Source organism: Salvelinus namaycush, chromosome 2 (genome assembly GCF_016432855.1).
Source record: "Salvelinus namaycush isolate Seneca chromosome 2, SaNama_1.0, whole genome shotgun sequence".
NCBI classification, from domain to species: Eukaryota; Metazoa; Chordata; class Actinopteri; order Salmoniformes; family Salmonidae; genus Salvelinus; species Salvelinus namaycush.
The window spans coordinates 78587207-78597207 of NC_052308.1; the positions used below are offsets into that span (position 1 = coordinate 78587207).

At 42.9% G+C, this 10001-nt stretch overlaps 1 long non-coding RNA gene across 1 annotated transcript in view; it reads left to right on the forward strand.

Annotated features, from left to right (window-relative positions):
* Window positions 1–7050: 7050 nt before the first annotated feature.
* LOC120019299 overlaps window positions 7051–10001 on the forward strand; it is an 11520-nt gene continuing 8569 nt past the window's right edge. The window contains exon 1 of the long non-coding RNA XR_005472320.1: window positions 7051–7349. This is a non-coding gene — a long non-coding RNA (uncharacterized LOC120019299). The remainder of the gene's footprint in view (window positions 7350–10001) is intronic.

Below are 10001 nucleotides of genomic sequence, written 5' to 3' on the forward strand. Positions count from 1 at the left end.
TTTGGGACAAGTCTCTGAATGTCCTTGAGTGGCCCAGCCAGAGCCAAGACTTGAACCTGGTGAGACGTGAAAATAGCTGTACAGCAACGCTCCCCATCCAACCTGACAGAGCTTGAGAGGATCTGCAGAGAAGAATAGGAGAAACTCCCCAAATACAGGTGTGCCAAGCTTGTAGCGTCATACCCAAGAAGACTCAAGGCTTTAATATCTGCCAAAGGTGCTTCAACAAAGTACTGAGTAAAGGGTCTGAATACTTATGTAAATGTGATATTTAAGTTTTTTATTTGTGATAAATTAGCAAAAATGTCTAAAAACCTGTTTTTGCTTCGTCCGTAACGGGAATTATGTGTAGATTGATGAGGGGAAAAAACTATGTAATCAATTTTAGAATAAGGCTGTAACGTAACAAAATGTGTAAAAGTCAAGGGGTCTGAATGTTTTCCTAAGGCTCTGTATAGAGGGGGAGAGTCAGGATCCGTTCCATGTTCAATGGGAGTTCCCTTTGGCCTCTTATGCAGACACAGTTCATCAGTTATACTGGGAGACTTTATGATACAGCTGTCTAATCGATTTCAGACAACAGTCCCAGGCAAGCTAATCATGGGCTCCTGAGTGGCGCAGCAGTCTAAGGCACTGCATCTCAGCGCTAAAGCCGTCACTACAGACCTGGTTTGATTCCAGGCTGTATCACAACCGGTCGAGATTGGGAGTCCCATAGGGTGGCTCATAATTGGACCAATGTCGTCTGGGTTAGGGCTTGGCCGGTGTAAGCCGTCATTGTAAATAAGAATTTGTTCTTAACTGACTTGCCTCGTTAGATAAAGGTTAAGAATTTACCACTTGATAAATAGATGTCGTATTCTATCCATTGATCTGAGCCCTGCTCTGCTCTACCTTTCTCTCTCCATCTCTTCCTCCCTCTCCCTGTCCGATTCTATCTCCTATTTCCTCACATCTCTCTCTCTCTTCCTCCCTCTCCCTGTCCGATTCTATCTTCTATTTCCTCACTTCTCTCTCTCTTCCTCCCGCTCCCTGTCCGATTCTATCTCCTATTTCCTCACATCTCTCTCTCTCTTCCTCCATCTCCCTGTCCGATTCTATCTCCTATTTCCTCACGTCTCTCTCTCTTCCTCCCTCTCCCTGTCCGATTCTATCTCCTATTTCCTCACATCTCTCTCTCTTCCTCCCTCTCCCTGTCCGATTCTATCTCCTATTTCCTCACGTCTCTCTCCATCTCTTCCTCCCTGTCCATTTCTATCTTCTATTTCCTCACGTCTCTCCATCTCTTCCTCCCTCTCCCTGTCCGATTCTTTCTCCTATTTCCTCACATCTCTCTCTCTCTTCCTCCATCTCCCTGTCCGATTCTATCTCCTATTTCCTCACATCTCTCTCTCTCTTCCTCCCTCTCCCTGTCCGATTCTATCTCCTATTTCCTCACGTCTCTCTCTCTTCCTCCCTCTCCCTGTCCAATTCTATCTCCTATTTCCTCAAGTCTCTCTCTCTCTTGCTCCCTATCCCTGTCCGATTCTATCTCCTAGTTCCTCACGTCTTTCTCTCTCTCTCTTTCTCTTTCTAACCATCCTCTTCCCCTCTTTCTCATCACCTCTCCTCCACCATGACTTCCTTTTCTCTCTACCTCTCTGTCTCTATATAGGACCAGGTTATATATGGTTTCTACACTCATCTCTGTCTCCATATAGGACCAGGTTATATATGGTTTCTACACTCATCTCTGTCTCCATATAGGACCAGGTTATATATGGTTTAATCACTCATCTCTGTCTCCATATAGGACCAGGTTATATATGGTTTATAATCTCATTTCTGTCTCCATATAGGACCAGGTTATATATGGTTTATACACTCATCTCTGTCTCCATATAGGACCAGGTCATATATGGTTAATGATCTCATCTCTGTCTCCATATAGGACCAGGTTATATATGGTTTATAATCTCATCTCTGTCTCCATATAGGACCAGGTTATATATGGTTTATACTCATCTCTGTCTCCATATAGGACCAGGTTATATATGGTTTAATCACTCATCTCTGTCTCCATATAGGACCAGGTTATATATGGTTTAAACTCATCTCTGTCTCCATATAGGACCAGGTTATATATGGTTTATACACTCATCTCTGTCTCCATGTAGGACCAGGTTATATATGGTTTATACTCATCTCTGTCTCCATATAGGACCAGGTTATATATGGTTTAATCACTCATCTCTGTCTCCATATAGGACCAGGTTATATATGGTTTCTACACTCATCTCTGTCTCCATATAGGACCAGGTTATATATGGTTTCTACACTCATCTCTGTCTCCATATAGGACCAGGTTATATATGGTTTCTACACTCATCTCTGTCTCCATATAGGACCAGGTTATATATGGTTTATAATCTCATCTCTGTCTCCATATAGGACCAGAATATATATGGTGTATACTCATCTCTGTCTCCATATAGGACCAGGTTATATATGGTTTCTACACTCATCTCTGTCTCCATATAGGACCAGGTTATATATGGTTTCTACACTCATCTCTGTCTCCATATAGGACCAGGTTATATATGGTTTATAATCTCATCTCTGTCTCCATATAGGACCAGAATATATATGGTGTATACTCATCTCTGTCTCCATATAGGACCAGGTTATATATGGTTTCTACACTCATCTCTGTCTCCATATAGGACCAGGTTATATATGGTTTATAATCTCATCTCTGTCTCCATATAGGACCAGGTTATATATGGTTTATAATCTCATCTCTGTCTCCATATAGGACCAGGTTATATATGGTTTAACTCATCTCTGTCTCCATATAGGACCAGGTTATATATGGTTTATAATCTCATCTCTGTCTCCATATAGGACCAGGTTATATATGGTTTCTACACTCATCTCTGTCTCCATATAGGACCAGAATATATATGGTGTATACTCATCTCTGTCTCCATATAGGACCAGGTTATATATGGTTTCTACACTCATCTCTGTCTCCATATAGGACCAGGTTATATATGGTTTAATCACTCATCTCTGTCTCCATATAGGACCAGGTCATATATGGTTTCTACACTCATCTCTGTCTCCATATAGGACCAGGTTATATATGGTTTATAATCTCATCTCTGTCTCCATATAGGACCAGGTTATATATGGTTTCTACACTCATCTCTGTCTCCATATAGGACCAGGTTATATATGGTTTAATCACTCATCTCTGTCTCCATATAGGACCAGGTTATATATGGTTTATAATCTCATCTCTGTCTCCATATAGGACCAGGTTATATATGGTTTAATCACTCATCTCTGTCTCCATATAGGACCAGGTTATATATGGTTTAATCACTCATCTCTGTCTCCATATAGGACCAGGTTATATATGGTTTATAATCTCATCTCTGTCTCCATATAGGACCAGGTTATATATGGTATCTACACTCATCTCTGTCTCCATATAGGATATAGGACCAGGTTATATATGGTTTATAATCTCATATCTGTCTCCATATAGGACCAGGTTATATATGGTTTATACACTCATCTCTGTCTCCATATAGGACCAGGTTATATATGGTTTCTACACTCATCTCTGTCTCCATATAGGACCAGGTTATATATGGTTTCTACACTCATCTCTGTCTCCATATAGGACCAGAATATATATGGTGTATACTCATCTCTGTCTCCATATAGGACCAGGTTATATATGGTTTCTACACTCATCTCTGTCTCCATATAGGACCAGGTTATATATGGTTTAATCACTCATCTCTGTCTCCATATAGGACCAGGTCATATATGGTTTCTACACTCATCTCTGTCTCCATATAGGACCAGGTTATATATGGTTTATAATCTCATCTCTGTCTCCATATAGGACCAGGTTATATATGGTTTCTACACTCATCTCTGTCTCCATATAGGACCAGGTTATATATGGTTTAATCACTCATCTCTGTCTCCATATAGGACCAGGTTATATATGGTTTATAATCTCATCTCTGTCTCCATATAGGACCAGGTTATATATGGTTTAATCACTCATCTCTGTCTCCATATAGGACCAGGTTATATATGGTTTAATCACTCATCTCTGTCTCCATATAGGACCAGGTTATATATGGTTTATAATCTCATCTCTGTCTCCATATAGGACCAGGTTATATATGGTATCTACACTCATCTCTGTCTCCATATAGGATATAGGACCAGGTTATATATGGTTTATAATCTCATATCTGTCTCCATATAGGACCAGGTTATATATGGTTTATACACTCATCTCTGTCTCCATATAGGACCAGGTTATATATGGTTTCTACACTCATCTCTGTCTCCATATAGGACCAGGTTATATATGGTTTCTACACTCATCTCTGTCTCCATATAGGACCAGGTTTCTACACAGGTGTGTTTGTGGTCATAGTTCATTAGCATACTTAATATTTCCCTTCATTTAATTCACCTTAATTAATGAACCACTCCATATATCCATATATCCATCCAGGAAGCCATTGCTTTAGGAACAGATTCAAATCATTTGACTCATGTCTAATTTGGAATTGATTGAATAAAGTCGTTGTTCAAAAAAGATATGCTGTTGGTATTTTCCTGTATTTTTTCTCTCATTCTAATGGGTCAGATTCAGTTCCTTATAATTCAATGTTTTTAATTTATCGCTTAGCAACGGATCCTAATTTACACTCTAGTCAATTGTTTTTCACTTAGTCTACCGTTGACTTCAAATCAAAATCAAATCAAATTGTATTTGTCAAATGCCAACGTAAACAACTGGTGTAGACTAACAGTGACATGCTGACTTACAGGTCCTTCCCAACGACGCAGAGAGAAAGAAAATAGAGAAATAATAGAAAAGTTAAACACGTAATAATACAAGTAATAATAGATACATAATGAGTCATGATGCATGTCTATACATGTCTAAGGCTGGGATTCAATCTGAAGGCAGGTTAAAGGTAATGCGGCTTTTAAAGGGCATTTTCCGTTTTCGCCGACATATGCAGTGGTTACTGTGAAAGGGAACACTGTCTTTAAAAGCCTCAATAGCCTCCCTACAACCAGCGAACGGTTTGCCTCCCTACAACCAGCGAACGGTTTGCCTCCCTACAACCAGCGAACGGTTTGCCTCCCTACAACCAGCGAACGGTTTGAATCCGGCCATAAGTGAAAATCTGACTTTTGGAAGTCTGGTTTTATAGTCCAATCCACCTGTCTCAGTCAGTTACACTTAACAACCACACGGTGGCAGTACTACACATGTTATTGTGTGTTGTGTTAAAGAGTAGACTTCTACAGTGGTTCTCAATCCTCTCGTCTGGGACTCCCAGACGTTTCGACATTTTGTTGCAGCCCTGAACTAGCTCACCTGAATCACCTAGTCAAGGGGGTCGTTCGAGAGGTAAGGGGAAAGCAACCGACCCGAAGCCCTGAACTAGCTCACCTGAATCACCTAGTCAAGGGGGTCGTTCGAGTGGTAAGGGGAAAGCAACCGACTGTACACCAAAGTCGGACACTCATGTGGCTCAGTGCAACAGTGTTGCCATTGTTTATAATAATTGTTCTTTATAATGTCGACTCATATCACATACTCACAAACTGAAAATATATGTGTGTATATTATACAATCAATTGGTGATCAGAAAGAGCCTCAAACATCCCGTTCATTTGTACATGTTTCCTGTATATGTTGTTCCTGCTTCTGTCGCGTCTTCTGTCCCGTTCACCTGGTTCAAACAAAAACAGACGCCTGATTGGTCGACAACAGAGACTCCCACAATGCAGGCGATGGCTGCAGGATAAAGTTGGTGAAGAGCGGTTTGAAAAACCACTGGACTACCGTGCCTCTAACAAGAAGCTTTATCGTGGATTCTGACCCCTTTAGTCTGCATTTAGCAGGTACTACAGTTATACACACATTCAGTACACAGCAGGTTGTGTGGCTCGTGCAGGAATCAAACCTCCAACCTTGGTGTTGCTAGAACCATACAGTATCAGAGAAAGAGGGAGAGGAGAGAGAGAGAGAGGGGGGGCAGGAGAGGAGAGAGAGAGAGAGAGGGCAGGAGAGGAGAGCGAGAGAGAGGGCAAGAGAGAAGAGCGAGAGAGAGGGCAGGAGAGGTGAGAGAGAGAGGGCAGGAGAGGTGAGAGAGAGGGCAGAAAATGAGAGCGAGAGAGGGAGAGAGAATGAGAGAGGAGAGAGAGAGAGAGAGGGCAAGAGAGGAGAGAGAGAGAGGGAGAGAGAAAGAGGGAGAGGAGAGAGAGAGAGAGAGAGAGAGGGCAGGAGAGGAGAGAGAGAGAGGGCAGGAGAGGTGAGAGAGAGGGCAGAAAAGGAGAGAGAGAGAGGGAGAGCGAATGAGAGAGAGAGGGAGAGAGAGTCCATGCAGTACTACAATCAACAGAATGATCATAACATGGTTGTGAAGGGACTGCTGACTGTGTCCCAAATGGCACCCTATTCCCTATGGGCCCTCTGGTCAAAAGTAGTGCACTAGATAGGGAATAGGGTGCCATTTGGGACAGACAGTATATTACCATTGACATTGAGTTGAACGACGAGTTTAGTCAGATTTTATAAAAATGAAGGGGGGAGGGGTGATGATGACACCAAACAGGAAGTACAGCCTAGACTCCTGACCATTACTACTTCCTCTAAACGTGACTGCAGTGTGAAGTCAATGGTGAGAGATGGGGTGGCAGAGGGAGTGAAAGAAAGAATGGGAGGAGAGAGAGAGACGGAGAGAGATGAAGAGAGAGAGAGAGAGAGACGGAGAGAGACAGAGAGAGAAAGAATTGAATTGAATTGAAAGAAAGACGGAGAGAGAGAGAGAGAGAGAGAGAGAGAAAGATGGAGAGAGAGAGAGAAAGAGAAAGAGAGAGAGAAACAGAGAGAGAGGGAGAGAGTGAGAGAAAGGAACACAGACAGAGATGACTGAAAGGGACAGAGGTGAGTTGGTAGAGAACTGAAAAGGAGAGGGAGAAAGAGGGAGAGGGAGGAAGAGAGAGAAAGAGAGAGAGAGCGAGAGAGAGAGAGAGAGAGAGAGAAGAGAGAGAGAGAGCAACGTAATCGGCCACAGACCACATGCACACGCACACGCACACAGATATCAGGAAGTAATCTGTTCAGTGCTGACTGTGCAGGGTGCTGTCTTGTATGTAAGCAGAAGAGTGTGTACCGTACGTCAGCGTGTGTGTCTGCCGACAACAGGTTGCAAGTATGACCCTCTCACTCTGAACCTAAGGATCTCTGACCCCACTGGACAGACACATGGACACACAGCTACACGGACCAACACCATGGGCTCAAGATTAAAGTAAGTCTAACGTCTCTCTATTTTCTCTCAATCTCTCTCCTCTCTCCTCTCTGTTATTGCGGCTTCTATCACTTCCTCTCTCTCGGCTGCACAGGAAGCATGTTTGCACAGTTGCCTGCGGTAACACTGTAGCCGTCGGCATTGTGATGGGACTAGTAGCCGTATTCAAAGAAGAATCAAGGCCTCACTTGTATTCTTCCACTACTTATTCTCTGTTGACCTGAATACGTTCTCCTTGCACAGTTTGTTGAATACTACTGTCTTTAACGTTGATCATTCACTTCTACTTTTAAAGTTGATACTTTTCATTGTCAGTTATCTGGTAGTAGAGACAGGATAGAGGCCTCTACACAACCAGACAGTCGGTCCTCAGCCCTGGTCCTTCCTCCTATGTTCCCTGTACATATTACTGGTAGTAGAGACAGGATAGAGGCCTCTACACAACCAGACAGTCGGTCCTCAGCCCTGGTCCTTCCTCCTATGTTCCCTGTACATATTACTGGTAGTAGAGACAGGATAGAGGCCTCTACACAACCAGACAGTCGGTCCTCAGCCCTGGTCCTTCCTCCTATGTTCCCTGTACATATTACTGGTAGTAGAGACAGGATAGAGGCCTCTACACAACCAGACAGTCAGTCCTCAGCCCTGGTCCTTCCTCCTATGTTCCCTGTACATATTACTGGTGAGGTGGGATGTTCATGTTGTGATTTTACATTTCAGCAGGCACTCTCATCCAGAACGACTTACAGGAGCAATTAGGGTTAAGTGACTTGCTCAAGGGCACGTCGTCTGATCTTCTACCTTGTCAGCTAGGGGATTCAAACCAGTGACCTTTCGGTTACGGGCCCAACGCTCTTATCCACCTAGATGTGTTCTGCTCTTGTTCCTACTGTGATGTGTGCTGCTCTTGTTCCTACTGTGATGTGTTCTGCTCTTGTTCCGACTGTGATGTGTTCTGCTCCTACTGTGATGTGTTCTTATCTTGTTCCTACTGTGATGTGTTCTGATCTTGTTCCTACTGTGATGTGTTCTGCTCTTGTTCCTACTGTGATGTGTTCTGCTCTTGTTCCTACTGTGATGTGTTCTGATCTTGTTCCTACTGTGATGTGTTCTGATCTTGTTCCTACTGTGATGTGTTCTGTTCCTACTGTGATGTGTTCTGCTCTTGTTCCTACTGTGATGTGTTCTGTTCCTACTGTGATGTGTTCTGCTCTTGTTCCTACTGTGATGTGTTCTGCTCTTGTTCCGACTGTGATGTGTTCTGCTCCTACTGTGATGTGTTCTGATCTTGTTCCTACTGTGATGTGTTCTGCTCTTGTTCCTACTGTGATGTGTTCTGCTCTTGTTCCTACTGTGATGTGTTCTGCTCTTGTTCCTACTGTGATGTGTTCTGATCTTGTTCCTACTGTGATGTGTTCTGATCTTGTTCCTACTGTGATGTGTTCTGATCTTGTTCCTACTGTGATGTGTTCTGATCTTGTTCCTACTGTGATGTGTTCTGATCTTGTTCCTACTGTGATGTGTTCTGATCTTGATCCTACTGTGATGTGTTCTGCTCTTGTTCCTACTGTGATGTGTTCTGATCTTGTTCCTACTGTGATGTGTTCTGATCTTGTTCCTACTGTGATGTGTTCTGCTCTTGTTCCTACTGTGATGTGTTCTGCTCTTGTTCCTACTGTGATGTGTTCTGATCTTGTTCCTACTGTGATGTGTTCTGTTCCTACTGTGATGTGTTCTGCTCTTGTTCCTACTGTGATGTGTTCTGATCTTGTTCCTACTGTGATGTGTTCTGATCTTGTTCCTACTGTGATGTGTTCTGATCTTGTTCCTACTGTGATGTGTTCTGATCTTGTTCCTACTGTGATGTGTTCTGATCTTGTTCCTACTGTGATGTGTTCTGCTCTTGTTCCTACTGTGATGTGTTCTGATCTTGTTCCTACTGTGATGTGTTCTGTTCCTACTGTGATGTGTTCTGCTCTTGTTCCTACTGTGATGTGTTCTGATCTTGTTCCTACTGTGATGTGTTCTGATCTTGTTCCTACTGTGATGTGTTCTGCTCTTGTTCCTACTGTGATGTGTTCTGATCTTGTTCCTACTGTGATGTGTTCTGCTCTTGTTCCTACTGTGATGTGTTCTGATCTTGTTCCTACTGTGATGTGTTCTGATCTTGTTCCTACTGTGATGTGTTCTGCTCTTGTTCCTACTGTGATGTGTTCTGCTCCTGTTCCTACTGTGATGTGTTCTGATCTTGTTCCTACTGTGATGTGTTCTGATCTTGTTCCTACTGTGATGTGTTCTGCTCTTGTTCCTACTGTGATGTGTTCTGCTCTTGTTCCTACTGTGATGTGTTCTGCTCTTGTTCCTACTGTGATGTGTTCTGATCTTGTTCCTACTGTGATGTGTTCTGATCTTGTTCCTACTGTGATGTGTTCTGATCTTGTTCCTACTGTGATGTGTTCTGATCTTGTTCCTACTGTGATGTGTTCTGATCTTGTTCCTACTGTGATGTGTTCGGATCTTGTTCCTACTGTGATGTGTTCTGCTCTTGTTCCTACTGTGATGTGTTCTGATCTTGTTCCTACTGTGATGTGTTCTGCTCTTGTTCCTACTGTGATGTGTTCTGTTCCTACTGTGATGTGTTCTGATCTTGTT